Source organism: Aythya ferina (genome assembly GCF_964211825.1).
Source record: "Aythya ferina genome assembly, chromosome: 3".
Lineage (NCBI taxonomy): Eukaryota > Metazoa > Chordata > Aves > Anseriformes > Anatidae > Aythya > Aythya ferina.
In genome coordinates this window covers 40216612-40233608 of record NC_140298.1, presented here as the reverse complement: position 1 = coordinate 40233608, position 16997 = coordinate 40216612, and the positions used below count along the sequence as shown (strand labels likewise).

The window sequence follows — 16997 nt, the reverse complement described above, 5'->3', positions numbered from 1 at the left end:
TTTCTCTGATCTTATTGCATGAAAATGTTATTTTAAAGACATGAGCTAGCTAAAATAAAGCTATTATTTCAATATTTATTAAAACGACAAACAATAATTCAAATCCTCAGTTTAATATCTTGTTGACATCACATATTGCCCAAGATCTCCCCAAGCAAGATATAATTTTTTATGCTGACAAATACTGTTGACCCAGCTCTAAGCAGTAGGCTGGATTAGATGAGCTTCTGAGGTGTCTTCAAATCTGAATTATCCTATGACATCTTCTAATTTTATTTGGAAACTATTAAAAGTCACTTTTAATTAAAAGTTGAATAAAGTATCAAATGCCTTATTTTCCTCAAAGCTTACAAAGCTTATTTTTCCTCAAAGCTTTGCAATATTTATTGCTTTTTTTTTTTTTTTTTTTTTTTCCTTCTGAAAGGCTGATGGTTTTCACAGGTATATGCTGTATTGGCAGGTTCCTATGCAATCTATTTATATTCTTTGATCAAAGCTGTATCCCGAAATAAATTTAAATTTAACCAGATGATAGCTGCAGTTACATAATCTAAAAATATCAATGATGGAAAATTTTAAAGCATTTGGTTGCTGTAAGGAACACAGGCCCAGTGAGAGTGACAGGTAACTGGACTCCTCATTTGATGAGGCACCCTGGAGCATTCAGAGCTGATTACCTGGATGCAGGCCACCATGCTGCATGGCAGACAGCACGGGGCATGTTTGTGCATCAAAATGGAGAGGGAAGGCAGCGAGAAATGTGACTTCCCACCACCCCCATGGCTTCCAGCTGGGAACAGCTCTGTGAGCTGAGAGCCCTGAAATGGCCGCCCTCCAGGTGAGCTGTCATGGAGGCCAATGGGTGGGTGTGCCTCAGGTGGGCACCTGGGCCTTGATGTCCTTTTTATAGCACACACGAGTGCTGTGCTAAAATCTCCAGAGTTCTAGTGATGAATATTCTCTCAGTATGCTACAGAGGTACTATTTTTTTTTTTTTTTTTTAAGTAATACTAGTAGTGCTTTTTGCCTTGTCCTGCTACTTTAGGAAAAAGCTTTACAAAATCTGAAGCACTTTCAGTCACTTGAGGCGTTTGGGCAGTGAAGTCCTATGGGCTGCTAATGGAAGTAGGGGTAGTGTTTTATGCCTGCCTCAGGTCCTGGCCTGAGACAGATTGATCTTCAAAGTCCATTACAAACTAGTCATGAAGGGGCTGTTGCTTCAGTAAAATGTCTGTAATGCAGATGATTTTATTCATTTGTCTGGAGTGGAAAAAGTAGCTTTTCACGTGTGTAACTCCGCTAGACCTGGGCTGCTTACTGTATTAGACACCCACCCTGTACCATATTAAATAGATAACTTCTTTTACATAATAAAGAGCTCAAACTGATTAAGAAAAAAAAAAAAAAGTCAGAATGGACTCATACTTGTAAAAAAACACTAAATCTTCAGACTCAGTAAAAATATATATATATATATTTTTTTTTTTTCAAAATGCATTCAGCTCTCTGAATCTTGAGATTGTGTGTGAGATTATTCTCACATCTTTCTGTCCCCTTTTTAAAAAAAATATGTTTTTATTCTAGTCCCTGGACTCTAGAAATGTGGGCATTGAAAGTATACTCATTGTGGTAATCAGGATATAAGAATTCACACTCTGCTGTTTGGTTTCTTCTGGGATTGATTTCTCATGTACTTTTGGATTGACTATTGAAAGTATAGTTAAGAGAAAAGAAGTGGATAAATAAGATGAAGAAAGCAATGAAAATCCTTTTTCTAGTTTGTTTTTTTTTTTTTTTTTCTTTTCTTTTTACTAAGCCACTGCAAAATGCATAATTAGAAAATGCACTATTTTCTGTGTCTGATTTATGACAAAGCTTTGAATTAATAATTGGGTAATCCATTATACAAACTATTTCAGAACTAGCAAGAACAATGTTCAAATGCATTTCAATACAGTAAACATTCAAAAGAAGCAATAACAATATTGGTAGATGGCAAGCAGAGACATAATTGCCTTTGGATCGAAAACTGCAGTTCAGGCCCCCATTTTGTTTGTTCAAAGGTTGTCTGTTAAATGTTCTTCCAACGCAGGTGCATGCAATTAATCTCACAGAAATCAATGAAATTGTATGTGGGTGTAAGAGAGAAAAAAATATATTAAATAAGAAATTATTATATTTAATAGAGTTCCTTGCTTATGTTTATCTTGCTTCCATGTTTCAAAAGCTTCTAAATAATATTTACTTTAAAGGTTGGTCTGCATGTCATTCATTCTACATGCACAGTGTCAGAGTGAGCTGTGGGTTTTGTTTCTTTCTCCACCACTGAACTTCTGGAGCAACATACTGCTGTGAAAAACTGAGCCTTTCCAACAGAAATAGAAATACTGTCACACCTTAAATGCAAAGGTAAAGAGGTAAATAGTTTCTCCAAGCAATATAGCTATTTTTATTTACATCTATTTCCTCTAAATAGTCAGGCTGATTGTACTTTTTTTTTTTTTTTTTTTTTTTTTTTTTTGTCAATACAGTTATTTTGTAGAAAAAGTGGATTTTCTTTGACAAATATTTTCAGAGGTATTTTACTTGGGTGGATTATTTTCCTTCAAATGGTTTACAATGCCAGTATTTGGCTGATAATAAGGTATTTCATTCAAATATTCTGTTACAGTACCTTCTGGAAATCATGGTTGTTTTTTTCTTAGGTTATTATAAGATTGGGGTCAGCAGCTCTGTTAAATTGCTCCTGATGTGCTCTGTCCACAGACTTCCATGATATACCTGGCTTTTGTCATAATGAGGAAGAGTATGTTGCACCATTGAAAATGTAGTGCAACCTAGAAGAAAAAATCTGTGAATGAGACTAATAATATGAAATGTTAGAACTACAACTCCACTGGATCTCCCAGTTGGCAATATTTCTGATCTGAAATATTTTTTCTTCTTCTCTAATAATTTTTGCTGTTTCTTTTTGAGGAGTGGGAGTGGTTGTGAAGAACAGAAATAGTTCCATATAGAAGTGCTGATAGCTCTCTTTCATTGTTTTTCATTTCTGTTAGCATTTTCCTGGGAAAAAATACATTCTTTTTCTACCAGCCTTTTTAATCAGGTACTTAGTATTCATGATTAATAATCATGAATACAGTGTGAGATGTGTTATAAATGTACTTCACTGCTTTAGTTCTTCAGCTATACAAATAAACCTTTAAAAAGGTCTTACAAGTGTAGGAAAAAAAAAAATCCTTCTGTATCTCAGCCGTGGACACAGAATTCATTTCTGTGAATATTCTTATGAACAAAATGTCAAACATATGGATGTTTTAAAAAGGAAACAAAAAAGGCTGTTAAAAACATTAAGTCACATTTCTAATTAGAAGCCAGTTGAATCTGTTTGATGATGTTAATGCTACTCAAACTGTTGCACTGGCAACTCTTGGCAAATATTTATTTTTGAAATGGTGACTACCGTGTGGTTGTTGTAGGGAACTGACTTGAAAATTATATTTAATGCCAAAAGAAAGGATAAGACAATCTAAATTGGAGTTGTGAATATGATGTCCAGATTCAGATGTGTACACTGAACTTTGTCTTGGTGCTTTCTTCCATATGGGAAGGCAACACGATAACAAGAGGTGGGAAGAGCTGTAGTTCAGGCCACTGGAAATGTACCATGGAATGTACCATGAATGTACCATGGAAAATATTTGGGTTTTACTGAATAATACATGCAAATTAAGTTATATGGCAGTCACATAGCTGTAATAAGTGTAAACTCAAATGATATGGCCAATATTCCTCAGGAACTATGGTCTGACTTCTAGGAATATATGTTTTTGTTTGTTTGTTTGTTTTTTAATTTGTGTTTTGAATAGTTGCAGAAAAGCAACAAATTGCTAATTACTAAAAAAAAAAATAAATAATCTGCTTGTGGATCATTTGCAAGAAGGGAAAGCTGTTAAGAAGTACTTCAATCAGTGCCATGTTTCATCTATAGTTGATGAGGAAGGCACGCAGAGGCAGCTGAAAGGCAATCTACAGTTGCTGATCTGATACTTGCTGATACTTGTTTCTTATTCCAATGGGATTCCCAATTCTGATTTGGTAGTCAGTTCAGGTTGTGCTGTTTATATCCTGGCTAGTATTTGGCATTGTGTAAGCTATAGATAATAACAGAAGGGTGAGCTATACACTGTAGGTAGCTCATCTGGCTCAGCCATTATTCCCTTGTGAAGGAAATGGCACCTGGAAGGGGAAAGCTGGAGATATGTGGCAGTGGAAAAGACAAAGAAAAACTAAGAAGTTGAGCAATAAATGCTGTCCATAGGATAGCAATAGCACGATTTAGTAACACATGCAACAGCCATTGTTTTTGAGATGAGAACAACCATTGTTTGTCATGTGTCAGGATGATCAATGGATTGTTTTTCTCTTACGTCAACACAGCTTTACTTCAATATGTTACAGCATTGAATCAACATATTACAATGCCTGAACGCAGCTCTGAAGGGAAAAAAGGTTGTTGGTCCAGTGGCAGGAACTAACACTTTTCTTGTATAAGACATCAATTATTACAATGATTAGATGCCCTGAAAATATATTCCCCAAAAGCTGGCTGCTACCGTGTACTCTGAGAGAGATGTTGAACAGAGCAAAAGCTCTCCTGGTAGCTGTTGTAAATGAGGATTTGTCTCTCATCTTGGTACATGCAAATTGCCTCAGGGTTTTTTTATTGAAAAATGTCAACAGCAAACAGAGCCTGTGCTGAAAGGAAATCCTGCCAGAAGATCATAGAAAACCAGAGTTTGAAAAGGACCTTGTAGACTGGGAAGGGTATCGGGTCCAGTCCCTAATCAAAGTAAGGCCAAATTGGAGAAGTTCTGTCAGGGCATTGCATAGCTGGATTTCTGTGGGGACTTCCTTTTGGAATAGATGGATCATTTATTGATCCTGGTGCTTCATGAACCTCCTGGACGAGCAAGTCCAGGAGGTTCATGAAGCACCTAGATGATAACTTCTTGGTGCAGGTGCTAACGGAGCCAACTAGGAAAGGTGCCCTCCTAGACCTGTTGCTAGAAAACAGAGAGGGTCTGGTGGGAGATGTGGTGATTGGTGGCCGCCTCGGTCATAGCGACCATGAAGTGGTTGAGTTCAAAATTTATGGTGACAGAAGGAAAAGTGCCACCAAAACCTCATCCCTAGATATGGGGAAAGCGGACTTCAGGCTGCTCAGGGAACTAGTCAGCAAGGTCCCCTGGGAAACTGCTCTTGAAGGCCTCGATGTCCACCAGTGCTGGTCACTCTTTAAGCGATGCCTCCTAGAAGCACAAGATCAGGCAATTCCTAAATATCGCAAGTCAGGCAGGCGGGGCAGGAGGCTGGCGTGGCTGACCAGGAACATTCTAATGGAGATTAGGCGGAAACAGAGAGTGTTTCGCTACTGGAAGGAGGGCCAGGCGTCATGGAAAGAATACAGGGATGCTGTTCGTGTTTGTAGGGAGAAAGTTCGTGTGGCCAAAGCACAGCTAGAGTTGAAGCTGGCTGTGTCTGTGAGAGAAAATAAAAAGGGTTTTTTTAGATATGTAAATGGAAAAAGGATAACTAAAGAATACATAGGGCCGCTCCTTGATAGGGAAGGTCTCCTCACAGACGATGACATAGGCAAAGCAGAGACGCTTAACGCCTTCTTTGCCTCTGTCTTCAATGCCGATGATGGGCTTCGGGACCCAGGGTGCCCTGAGCTGGAGGGCCGGGACGGTGGGGATGACAAACTCCCAACTGACCCTGAACGTGTGCGGGATTTGCTACTCCACCTGGATCCCTACAAGTCCATGGGTCCGGATGGGATTCATCCCCGGGTGCTGAAAGAGCTGGCGGATGTCATAGCGGAACCTCTTTCAATTATTTTTCAACGATCCTGGGAATTTGGAGAGGTCCCGGTAGACTGGAAGCTGGCAAATGTTGTGCCAATTTTCAAGAAGGGTCAGAAAGAAGACCCTAGCAATTACAGGCCTGTCAGTCTCACGTCAGTGCCTGGTAAAATCATGGAGAAGTTGGTTCTCGGACTTATTGAGGCGTACCTGGGGGACAAAGCAGTCATTGGTCCCAGCCAGCATGGGTTTGTGAAGGGTAGGTCCTGCCTAACTAACCTGATTTCCTTTTATGATAAGATCACCCGTATGGTGGACCAAGGGAAACCAGCTGATGTGATTTTTTTGGACTTCAGCAAGGCTTTTGACACGGTTTCCCATAGGATCCTACTGGACAAAATGTCCACCATACAGCTAAATAAAAACATCATACGATGGGTGAGCAATTGGCTAACGGGCAGGGCCCAAAGGGTTATGGTAAATGGGGCTGTGTCAGGCTGGCGGGCGGTCACCAGTGGGGTCCCTCAAGGCTCCATTTTAGGGCCGGTACTTTTCAATATTTTTATAAACGATCTGGATATAGGAATAGAAGGTATTTTGAGCAAGTTTGCTGATGACACCAAACTTGGAGGAGTTGTGGACTCAAATGAGGGCGTAAAGGCCTTACAGAGGGATCTGGACAGGTTGGAGAGCTGGGCGATCACCAACCGCATGAAGTTCAATAAGAGCAAGTGCCGGGTCCTGCACCTGGGACGGGGAAACCCTGGCTGCACGTACAGACTGGGCAATGAGACGCTGGAGAGCAGCCTAGAAGAGAGGGATCTGGGGGTCGTGGTAGACAGCAAGTTGAATATGAGCCAGCAATGTGCCCTGGCAGCCAGGAGGGCCAATCGTGTCCTGGGGTGCATCAAGCACGGCATCGCTAGTGGGTGAAGGGAGGTGATTGTCCCGCTCTACTCTGCGCTGGTGCGGCCTCACCTCGAGTACTGTGTGCAGTTCTGGGCACCACAGTATAAAAAGGACATGAAACTGTTGGAAAGTGTCCAGAGGAGGGCTACGAAGATGGTGAAAGGCCTTGAGGGGAAGACGTACGAGGAACGGCTGAGGTCACTGGGCCTGTTCAGCCTGGAGAAGAGGAGGCTGAGGGGAGACCTCATCACAGTCTACAACTTCCTCGTAAGGGGGTGTCGAGAGGCAGGAGACCTTTTCTCCATTAACACTAGTGACAGGACCCGCGGGAACGGGGTTAAGCTGAGGCAGGGGAAATTTAGGCTGGACGTCAGGAGGGGGTTCTTCACAGAGAGGGTGGTTGCACACTGGAACAGGCTCCCCAGGGAAGTGGTCACTGCACCGAGCCTGTCTGAATTTAAGAAGAGATTGGACTGTGAACTTAGGCACGTGGTCTGAACTTTTGGGTAGACCTGTGCGGTGTCAAGAGTTGGACTTGATGATCCTCAAGGGTCCCTTCCAACTCAGGATATTCTATGATTCTATGATTTGCTACCTGACCATGTGCACAGGCACTCTGAGTAAAGTCTGGATGTTTAAGGTGTATCTAGACAATGGGAATGGTGCTCTGTGCAGAGCATGCTACAGGCACTTCTTTATGTTTTCTGGTTTCCTTCTCTGAATGATTCCTCAAAAAGTAAGAGAGGCTGTTAGAGGGAAAATAAAGAGGAAAAAGGACCCCGGCAGGTGGTTGCAGGAGTATCCTGGCCATGCCTTGATCTTGAGCTGAGATACTGAGTATGACTTATTGTGGACAGGACAACGCAAGCAAGAGCTGAGCGTACTGAGCCTTGGCGTGGTCTGGAAAGATGTATAGTGATATTGCTGGTACCGATTTAGTTGGCAGCCTGTGCCAGCACCTAGCTAGAAACCCCTCCAGTGTTTGAGATCAAGGAAAGCACTGCTGTGCAGACATCCAGCGCTGCATAGAAGAAGAAAATAGCAGGTAAAACTGCTGCTTCTCGGTGCACAGCTGTTGGGTGTCCTGCTTTCTTCAGATCATACTGTGCTGACTCACTGCCACGGTACCCGGGTCGAGGCTCAGTTTGTGACTATGTGAGCGTAACGCTTTTGCAGCCAAACCCAATGCCTGCTTGGTCTGCTTAATCAGTTGAGCTTAGCAGCATCACACTGCCTGGTGTTCTCTTTCCCCTGTGACACTGGTCTGCATCACTCTGTGGGTCAGCAGCTCCCAGCACAGCTTTTGGCTGCTGTGAAACATGGCAGTGGGCTAGGCTGGTGACAGATGAGCAGATATGGATCAGCTGAAAACTACTTTTGCATGCAATGCAAGCACCAATCTGCACCCCCTGATTGTGGAAGCAGATTGCTTGTGAAGATGTTATTTTAATAGTAGTTGAACTTGCATCCCAGAAATCTTTCTTCCTTTTTCAGATAAGTGAAAAGCTTATAATTAATTCAAAACTCTGAGTGTTGTGTTACTGATAAGTATTCTCTCTGGCTAGAGTCTCGTTTACTTCACATTACGTCAAAGCAAGTGCAAGATACTTCAAAAAGAAAAAGGCTGCTAACTAAACAGAAATATTTTCCATTATTGTTTTAGCATAATAAATGCCTTAAAAAACACATATGCAAATTTCTTTGTTTCTTGACCAGGACCAGTGAATGTAGCTGTTCTGCTCCTTTGCAGGGAAAAAATTCAGGAAATATAGGAATATCCTGAAGTATGACTGATGCACCTGTCATTGACTGTTTTGACAGTGTGAATCAGAATGTATGGTAATAGTCTGTAGGCACAGGAAAACCACTTCATGCCAAATAGGTTTAGCGAGTTGTACCCAACTACAGCATACTTAAGAATAATAACCCATTCAGTGAGGAAAACATGTTTGGACAGGTGTTTGGCGGAGAACTCCCACTGCATACAAGAATTGCAATAAACCCAATCACTGGTTACCAAAGTTTTTGGAGCAATGCCCACTGCATCTTACTCTGTACCAGCTGAAAGCCAAAAATATAAGAGGAGCATACTGGAGGAACCCTTGTCAGTTTAAAATACTCCTTGAAATACATATCAGTGGATTCCGTACCATCAGTTGCTCTTTGCTTAACTTTGTGCTGCTGCATAGCATACAAGGTATCAGTGAATGCAAGCAGCGCTTGGTTGTCTCTGCTCAACAAGTTCTCCATTTCTGCTCAGTTGTCTGGCTACAAAAATATCATGAGATGTAATTAAATATTACGGAGGAATCACTTTAGCCCACAAGGAAGGAGCTAATTCCACACACAAATGAAAGGCTTATGGAACTCAGCTGTGGCTCTGGCCATGTGCAGGGATTTAAATTAACCATAAAAACCCAACATGTTTTTATCAGGGTTTTTAAGCAGTTTCTCCCTTTAAAGCAATGGGCCTGACTTTATCCTCATGGTATCAGCATAAGGTAGATTTCATTCAGTTGGAAGAAGATCAGCTCAGTGTTTTGTAGCAATATGGCATTGCCTTTCCTTCTGGAATTTTTAAATGAAAATTGAATCTGGATGGTAATTCTAAATATATTCACAGTGAGCCTCTGTAATAAGAATTACTGCTGATCTGTTACCACTTCCCACCCAGCAGCCTATCAAGGAACTAATTTAACAACAAACTGTTAAGGTAGAAATGCACATTAGAGGGACATACAGGTGGTGGGAGGTGGGGAGGGTTGGAAGTGGAGTTAAATTATTTTCCTCAAAGAATTCCTTCTTTACCATGGCCATTTTAAAGAATACCTAAAAGGGTCAAGTTCCTCTTACCACTAGCCACTAAGTTCTCTTAGCTCTGGAATAAGCAGAGAAGCAGGTGAGGTTAACTGTATTCCTCCTACTGAAGGTGTTTTGTTTTGTCTTAATGCTTTCAGCCACTTAACTATAGTCTGCTCTGTGATAGTTTAGAAATTTTAAATTAACTTTGAACTCTAGCAAGCTTTGTAACTGATGTAATTCAACGTTGCTCCATTGACTTTGCAGTGTCAACCCTCACCGAAGGAGGAGATGGAGTGCCATTTCCAGTGTTTGCAGAGGCAAGAAGAGTTCAGCCCTTACAAAAATGTAAATGTTGTGATCTTTGAAGGAAATGTATGTGAATTCTAAGTAACCTCATCTCTCTTTGAAAGTAACAAGCATGCCCTGAAAAGTAAACAAACAAAAAAAAAGAAGTCTTGTGTTAACACTGAGTTAACACAAGGTTAATCAATGGTAACAGAACTGAGCTGTTGCTTTAGGAAAATACTGTGAAACCATAGCTGGATCAGCTGGTTACACTAACAAAAACATATTCCTGGGTTATTTTCCGCATGACTTAAAGGTTGTAATTCATAACTTGATACGTGCATCCTAAAAGAAAGTGCTATTGCAGTCTAGCTGTTTTCTAGAGATTAGGTAGTAATGGAAACAAGGGACTAGGACCTGACTTCGCACAGCCTGCTCTTCGCTGTGTGGTTCATGCATTGTTCGTTCTGTACTGGATACTCAGAGAAGCAAATTTGGATTAAGAAATTTGGCTTGATTCTAGATTGTGGTAATCAAGTCACAGAAAATTGATTTTATTTTTTTTTCTGATAACCCAGGCAAAATTCACACTATGAGAAGCCATCTCATTAGTTGAGTGTCAGTCTGGAGTGATCCCATGACTTCAAAGCCCTGATTCTCTTTTTTTTTTCTGCTAATGCTCCATCTGTTCCCCTCTGCTTTCACTTTATGGTTGTGTCTTCTGCTTCATACCTCAGTGCTTCTTTTGATGTATGTCCTGTGCCTGGACCAGCCTTTCATTTTGTGTGTCAAGCATGTAAACTGCATTATTGAAAGTGCCTCTGAAAACCTGTTTCTGATACTTTGGTTCTCATTGCATACTTCCATTTCATAAATGAAATTTTGACCTTATTGAAAATAATGACAAAACTCCCAATTGCACCATGAGAGACAGGATTCATTGTCTGTGTCTGGATTTGTATAAAAGAGATTGAAAAGTTTTTGGGGCAGAGACAATTGGATAGATTTCCAGTTCCTATGGTGGCACACGGGCCAGATTTTTAATATTTAGAGTGCCTAGCTATTCTAAAAAGACTTTTCCACTCCTGTTAAATGAAAGCTTAGGCCCATCTGAGATTGGGACATTTTTATTGGGACATTTTTATTTGCCAGACACGTTATTTGCCATATACATTTTAAAACCATGTATTTCCACTGCCTAAAAAAAAAAAAAAAAAAGCCTCAACTCCTTGATCATCATTAATTTCAGAGGTAATAACATTTACACCCTGATTCATCCTACCTGCTATCAGCAATTTAGCTAAGGTCTTTATCGAGATCTGCATCATACTACATTTCCTCTGTAACTGGTAGCTAAAGAGGAGCAGTTTAAGGAGACAGGTCTGCATCACCCTCTGATGTGCTTCTGCTCTCTCGTTTGCCTACAAAGTGGAGTTTTTGTCTGACTAGGCTCCTACTCTGAGCAACTCAGATCAGATAAAACCTTAATGCCTCAGAAAATCAAACAAAGCTTTAGCTGAATACATACAAAATTGAGTGAAGCCAAGTTCACTCAGGTCTGTTGGCTTGCCCAAAGTTTTACCTGATGGAAAAAGACTATAAATGCTAGCCAAGGATTTCCTCACACTCTTTCTTTCTAAGTGCAGGGCCACGATGCCCTATGCTATCCAATTCACACCGTGTGCTTTCTGTATGCATACTTTTTACATACTGCCTGATACTCAGCAATGACCCCAATGCTCAAGTCCCGTTGCAGTCAGCTCGACCTTGTGTAAACAACAGTGCTCAGACTGAGGCTGTGTATCAGGCTTGTTGCTTACCTCTGTGTTTCATTGTCTAGCCACCTCCTTTGGCTGTAAAAGCCAAAAGCAACCTTTTCATTTAGTGAATAAATATCAGGAGTCACAGGGGGATGCAAGCACAATTCTGAAGTAGTTCTACCATCACAGCATTAATGCTTTGAGAGTCTGCTGTCTTTATTCTACATTTTTTTTGCAGAACCCTCATTTTCATCTGTCTAAACAGGTACAGCTTTTTTTTTTTTTTTTTTTAATCTCTTCATGAACTCTGGACTTTAGAAGCAACACAGCTGATTCAAGCATACTCTTTAGATATGTAAGGACAACTGAGACATAGAGTAAGGCAGCTACAGCAGTCTTTGGTATTCTTTCCGTAGTGCTGATAAGAACAGAAGAGCAGGAAGGAAGCAGGTGATTTATATGATAATGTACAAAGAACAATGCCTGTTAGCACTTCTTAGTTCTTTGGACTGTGTTCCTTTTAGCCTACTGCTTCAGTTTAAAGATGATGCAGAAAATACTGAAGAAAGTACCTAAGAAGCAGGAAAGAAATCAAGAAAAAGGTGAAGTTTGAAGCCATACAACTGCTGCTTGTATCTTATTGGTCAGGTATGTAATTTTGACAAGTGAAAAATGAAAAACTCCTATGTCAACAATGAGGAGGTAGATCACCACAGCAGTAATCCAGACCATAACCGCTATTTTTGTAGCACAAGGTGTCGGTATTTTATTCATCTGGTAGTACAGATGAACCACTTTAAATAACCTATCTAATATGATTGCAGCAATGAATACAACCAAGCCCTGTCCTATTCAGTGGCAACATGAATAGATTAAATCTGTAGAGAGTCTTTGGAAGACCGGTACTCTCTGTTCAGGTAGTACCCCATATGAAATGACAGACTCATCAGCATTACGAAATAAGCAAATGTGCTGAAGAGATACATGGTGATTGGTCTCCAGCTATTCCTCTAAAAGTTCAAAAGATGCTCCAAGCAATTTCACTGCAAAGTGCAGGGACAAGAATGATCAAAAATGTTCACTTGTCATTTTACTCATTGCTGCAGTTCTAGAGCTTTTTCTGGCTTCGTTGTTCTCATTGGTCGAAGTCTGCTGCCCACATTTGGATGGTAAATTCAGCTGCTTTCTAGCCAAGAGTCTGTGAAGTGAGCTGCAGAGGAAGTACAATGAAGTCTCAAGATGTGGTGTATTTATTAGCACATTGTGAGTCACTATGAGTATGATGGACTCTTTCAAACTGTTGAAACAAATATCTTATGAATATCAAACAAATATCTTAGTGGCTAGTGAAACACTTGCTCAGAGAAAGAATGCTAAACCTAGCAATACTGGCTTTAGGTATCCAGCAAAACTGCATTTAGATGAAAAACATTGTTTTTTTTCTTGCTGTCTTTCATTCGTTAAGAATTGGTCCAACATCAACAAATGGCTTCAGTTTTTTTGGGGGTGGGGAGGTGAGAATACCAAATGTCTAGACCTGTGTAAATTCAGCAACAAGTACAACATAATCATTGGAATCGTATTTGCCAAAACATTTAGTCATCCAACACCTTTTGACGTATGTTAATATCCATTAGTCTTATGTGACAGCTCTGTACTTTGTTCCTAAAGTGCCGTAAACACCTGCATCATGGGGAAGGAACTCATACTGTGAAGAAGCCAGCTCATAAAGAAAGACATCTTGTGGTCCATTATCAGATGTACTGGACTATTACCTGAAACCAAATGTTTAATGTTTTGATATCTGGGGTTTTTGTTTGTTTGTTCATTTAATTTTAAATTATCATTAATTAAACTTATTTTCTTTCCTTTTGTTCCTTGAAATATTTCTGGGGAATCTTTCTAAGCCTTTCACTTTATTCTATTTATTGTACTATTCTATTATTTTTTTATTTATTTATTCTATTTATTTTTAATAATTGTACTGTGTAGCAGACACCCTTTGCTTGCATATGGTCTTATCTGCCAGCAGCTGAATCTAAGTATGAACAGGGGCTTGGACTGAAGATTTATAGAAAGAATAGATGTAGTTGAAGCTATCTAGCAGAATTGAGTTTTAGAGGCATGACTGTACCTCATAAAATAATGTGTTCTTATGGATTAATTTCAGTTACATTGTCTTGTGGAATACCCCCTTGTTCTTGAGCTGTCGGAGAAGTAAGAGAAGGCTTCTTTATTTTCAAAGTGTTTATCACAGTACTTCTTATTCATTTGATCTGTGATGTAAATAATTTGGGTTTTATTATTATATCGAAGCTGTCAGAAAACCAGTAGTTCTCAAATTGAGACAAACCATCCTGAAATAGAATAAAAAAGACATGTTTTTTTGTCATACAATGTGAAGTAAGACCTTTATTTTGAAGAAGAGAATAAGAAAATGGTGATTTGACCTTTATAAAACATTTCTACAGTTGTCTAGGATGTTCAGAACACCCACAGCCTGTTAGTTTGCTAGCTTAACAGCAGTGAAAAGCCAGAGATGGAATGTCCTAGGCTTCTTCATCACTGGGAGTGATGCTGCCTGTTCTGGGAGTCCAGAGGGAGGTAGGACCCATGACGCTGACCTCTAAGGGAGTTGCCCATGAGAAAGGCAATCAGCACACTTGCTATCAGCCAGGTGTAAGCAACGCTACCCCCATGCCACTTGATTCTTGAACTCCAAATAAATCTTCGTGTGGGAAAGCAGCATTTAGGCATCAACAGTCAGCCAGCTGTTTTTTTCTACAGCTACATTTTTGTCTGTACTCCGGTCCATTTCATTCTGTATCTTCCACTCTAGTCAACTAATTAAGAATCATGACATGGTTTTGTGAGGATCTTTCATTGGAACCTTTATAAATTAAAGATCGTCTTGCCTATGGACCCTCTGAAGGAGGGAATTTGCTCTCCGTTATCTTTGTTACTCATTGTTACGTTTGCAGTCAGGGTCCACGCTACCTCAAAGGTAGTTGGAGCTTAGTGCCACTCTATGGATTTCATTTCTGAAGAGTTCTTGAGATTCAGCAACAGGAAATTGCTCTGTAAGTTTGAGGTAACAGTAGTATGTTTGACATAGCAGCAATGGAAAGATTAGACTGAATGGTTTCTTAGCATAACCCACAACTAAAATTTACAGCAGCATTTCTTTCATGGCACATCTCAGAACTGTTATAGTTTGCTAATATAAAAAATTGCATAATTTTGCAGGAGTTTATCAAATTTAACAGGGTGGTTCCACCTGCAGAGCTTCTGACTTTCTTTGAACTTTTGGTGTCTCATTATGTAATAGACGTGTTGGTAATTCTTGATGCAGCTTCTACATATGCAAGAAAGTGATAGCTTATATAAGATTTCTCAAATATATAAAACATACAAATTTATTCCATTTATTTGCAGCTACCTTTCAATAATATCAGTCCAAATAAAGTGTGTGATTGGCAAGCCATGATCCTGGATGTAGAAAAGTACCAATAACGTCAGACGTAGGTTCAGCATGGATGTGTGTTTAAAATTCATCTTGGGGAAAATCTAGAATCAAAGTGGCATTCTTATGGGTTTTTGTCAGTTATTGCAGACATCTTGTATTGCACGTGTGTTTGTAGAATATTAAAAAATAAAAATAAAAATGAGTTGTCTATGAGATGGCACTCAGGACATTTTGGAACACTGGTGTCCCAGTTTATTCCTAAAATTCTGATTTCTTCTCTCAATATCGCTGACTTAAAATAGTTGTGAAGAAATGCGTTATTCTGGAGTGTTAAGAAGAGCAAGCATTACAAAGTGCAACAAACAGCTAATTTTGACATGTTTCTTTTGCCTTTCTCCTGGCATTGACCATAAAAGAGTGACCCAAGTTAACACATGAAGCAGCCAAAGAGACTGCATGGCACCAATCAATAAGGTTAATTTTGTGCACATTAATCCCAGTAAAAGTTTCCGAATGACAAATTGTCCTCTTGATTGAAACGCGTTTGGCTGTGATAGCGAGCTGGGGTGAAAGTGATCCCGTCCTGCACTGCTCCAATCACCTTCCAGTGCTGTGCCATGTGTTGTGGCAGCTGTACTAGCTGCAGTCTAAGCCATCTGTACCTGCTTGCTGACAAAACACCCAGGATTCTTGCGGCAGCTAATTTTTGACAGTATGGGACATATAGCTGTGTTTGATCACGGTTGCAGTCACCTTTGAGTGAAGGATGGAGGTTTGCGCACACTCAACGTATCTTTGGGCTATGGGTTTGGAGCCTGTGCTCTCCAGATGTGGAAACCAAATCCTGTCTCACTTGGCTCACCCTGAGCCTGTCTTGTCCAGGATGCTCTCTGAGTGCTTGTTTGTATGAGGCTTGAGAAAGGAAACAGGATTATTGGACTGTGGCTCGACTGTACATAACCACTGTTTAGTTTTTGTTCCATTATTACAACTGTTTACATTAATTGAATTTTTAATAAAAGCCCAAGCAATTCACACAGCTGGTGTTCTCTGAGGCTACTTGTAGCCGGAGGTCATCATGGCTTTCATGGGCAATTTTGCATCTTTTTATTTGTTCCCTGCTGTTTTGCCTTGTTTTGTTTTCTGTAGGTGCCCAAGAGAGAAATAATTTTGTTTTCTTTCTCACTGACTGTGTTTGTAGAGAGATTGTACAACCTTGTGATCATTCCAGTGCTTCCTTTGTGAGTCCCTCCTCAGATCATTGTGGTGAAAGTATAATGTGCTTTTCTAACTGCTGGCTCACTGACTGCTTGTTGTAGTGTTTTCTCTTTTCTGCTATTCATTCCACCCATGATTCCATTGATTTTTCTAGCTCCCCTTTCTAAATTAGACTTTGGCTAATGCAGACTTCTCAAGAGTCTCCTGCTCTGTAAGACTCTGGGCACTAATCAGTGTAAGAAACTTGACAGGTTATTATTTTTTTCTAAGTGCTCCTTTCTACCGGAGAAGCCATTAGACAAAATGCAATATATATATATATATATATATATATATATATTTTTTTTTATTATTATTATTTATTTTTTTCTCTTTATTTTAGGGGGAGAAACAGGAGTGAAGCACAGGCAAGTATCTGGAATTGCCAGGCGGCAGAGTGGACCTTAGGACACAGGAATGTTGTGAGCCTTTTGGCTCTGTGGGTGTATACCCTACTGAGCAGAGAGCATTGCGCACGTCTCAGGCCTGCAGCTCATGAATCTTTGCTTCCCTGCACAGAAGCTCCCAGAGGATCCCTGGAAGTTCACCTTGATTTTTCCAAGGCCTTCTGCTGGCCTGGATTTGTCTGTGAGCTTCCTGGCCCCCTATAGCACAGCAGGCTATAGGAGAAACCTCAGTGTTACTACTTTG

The 16997-nt window shown here is 40.2% G+C and overlaps 1 protein-coding gene and 1 long non-coding RNA gene across 3 annotated transcripts in view; both read left to right on the top strand.

Moving 5' to 3' along the window:
- The window catches only part of MTA3 (metastasis associated 1 family member 3), a 175679-nt gene extending 158974 nt beyond the window's left edge, over nucleotides 1-16705 (top strand). The window contains exon 19 of the mRNA XM_084512660.1: nucleotides 16690-16705. The gene's annotated coding sequence lies outside the window, so the exon portion shown is untranslated. The remainder of the gene's footprint in view (nucleotides 1-16689) is intronic.
- Nucleotides 901-14259, top strand: LOC311433489. Of its 2 annotated transcripts, XR_014690779.1 has the most exons (5): nucleotides 901-978; nucleotides 2253-2409; nucleotides 9843-9923; nucleotides 12148-12271; nucleotides 13295-14259. It is a non-coding gene; the product is annotated as an uncharacterized lncRNA (long non-coding RNA). The 2 variants fall into 2 exon arrangements; XR_014690780.1 differs by lacking the exons at nucleotides 9843-9923; nucleotides 12148-12271; nucleotides 13295-14259 and adding an exon at nucleotides 2767-3352.
- Nucleotides 16706-16997: the final 292 nt, after the last annotated feature.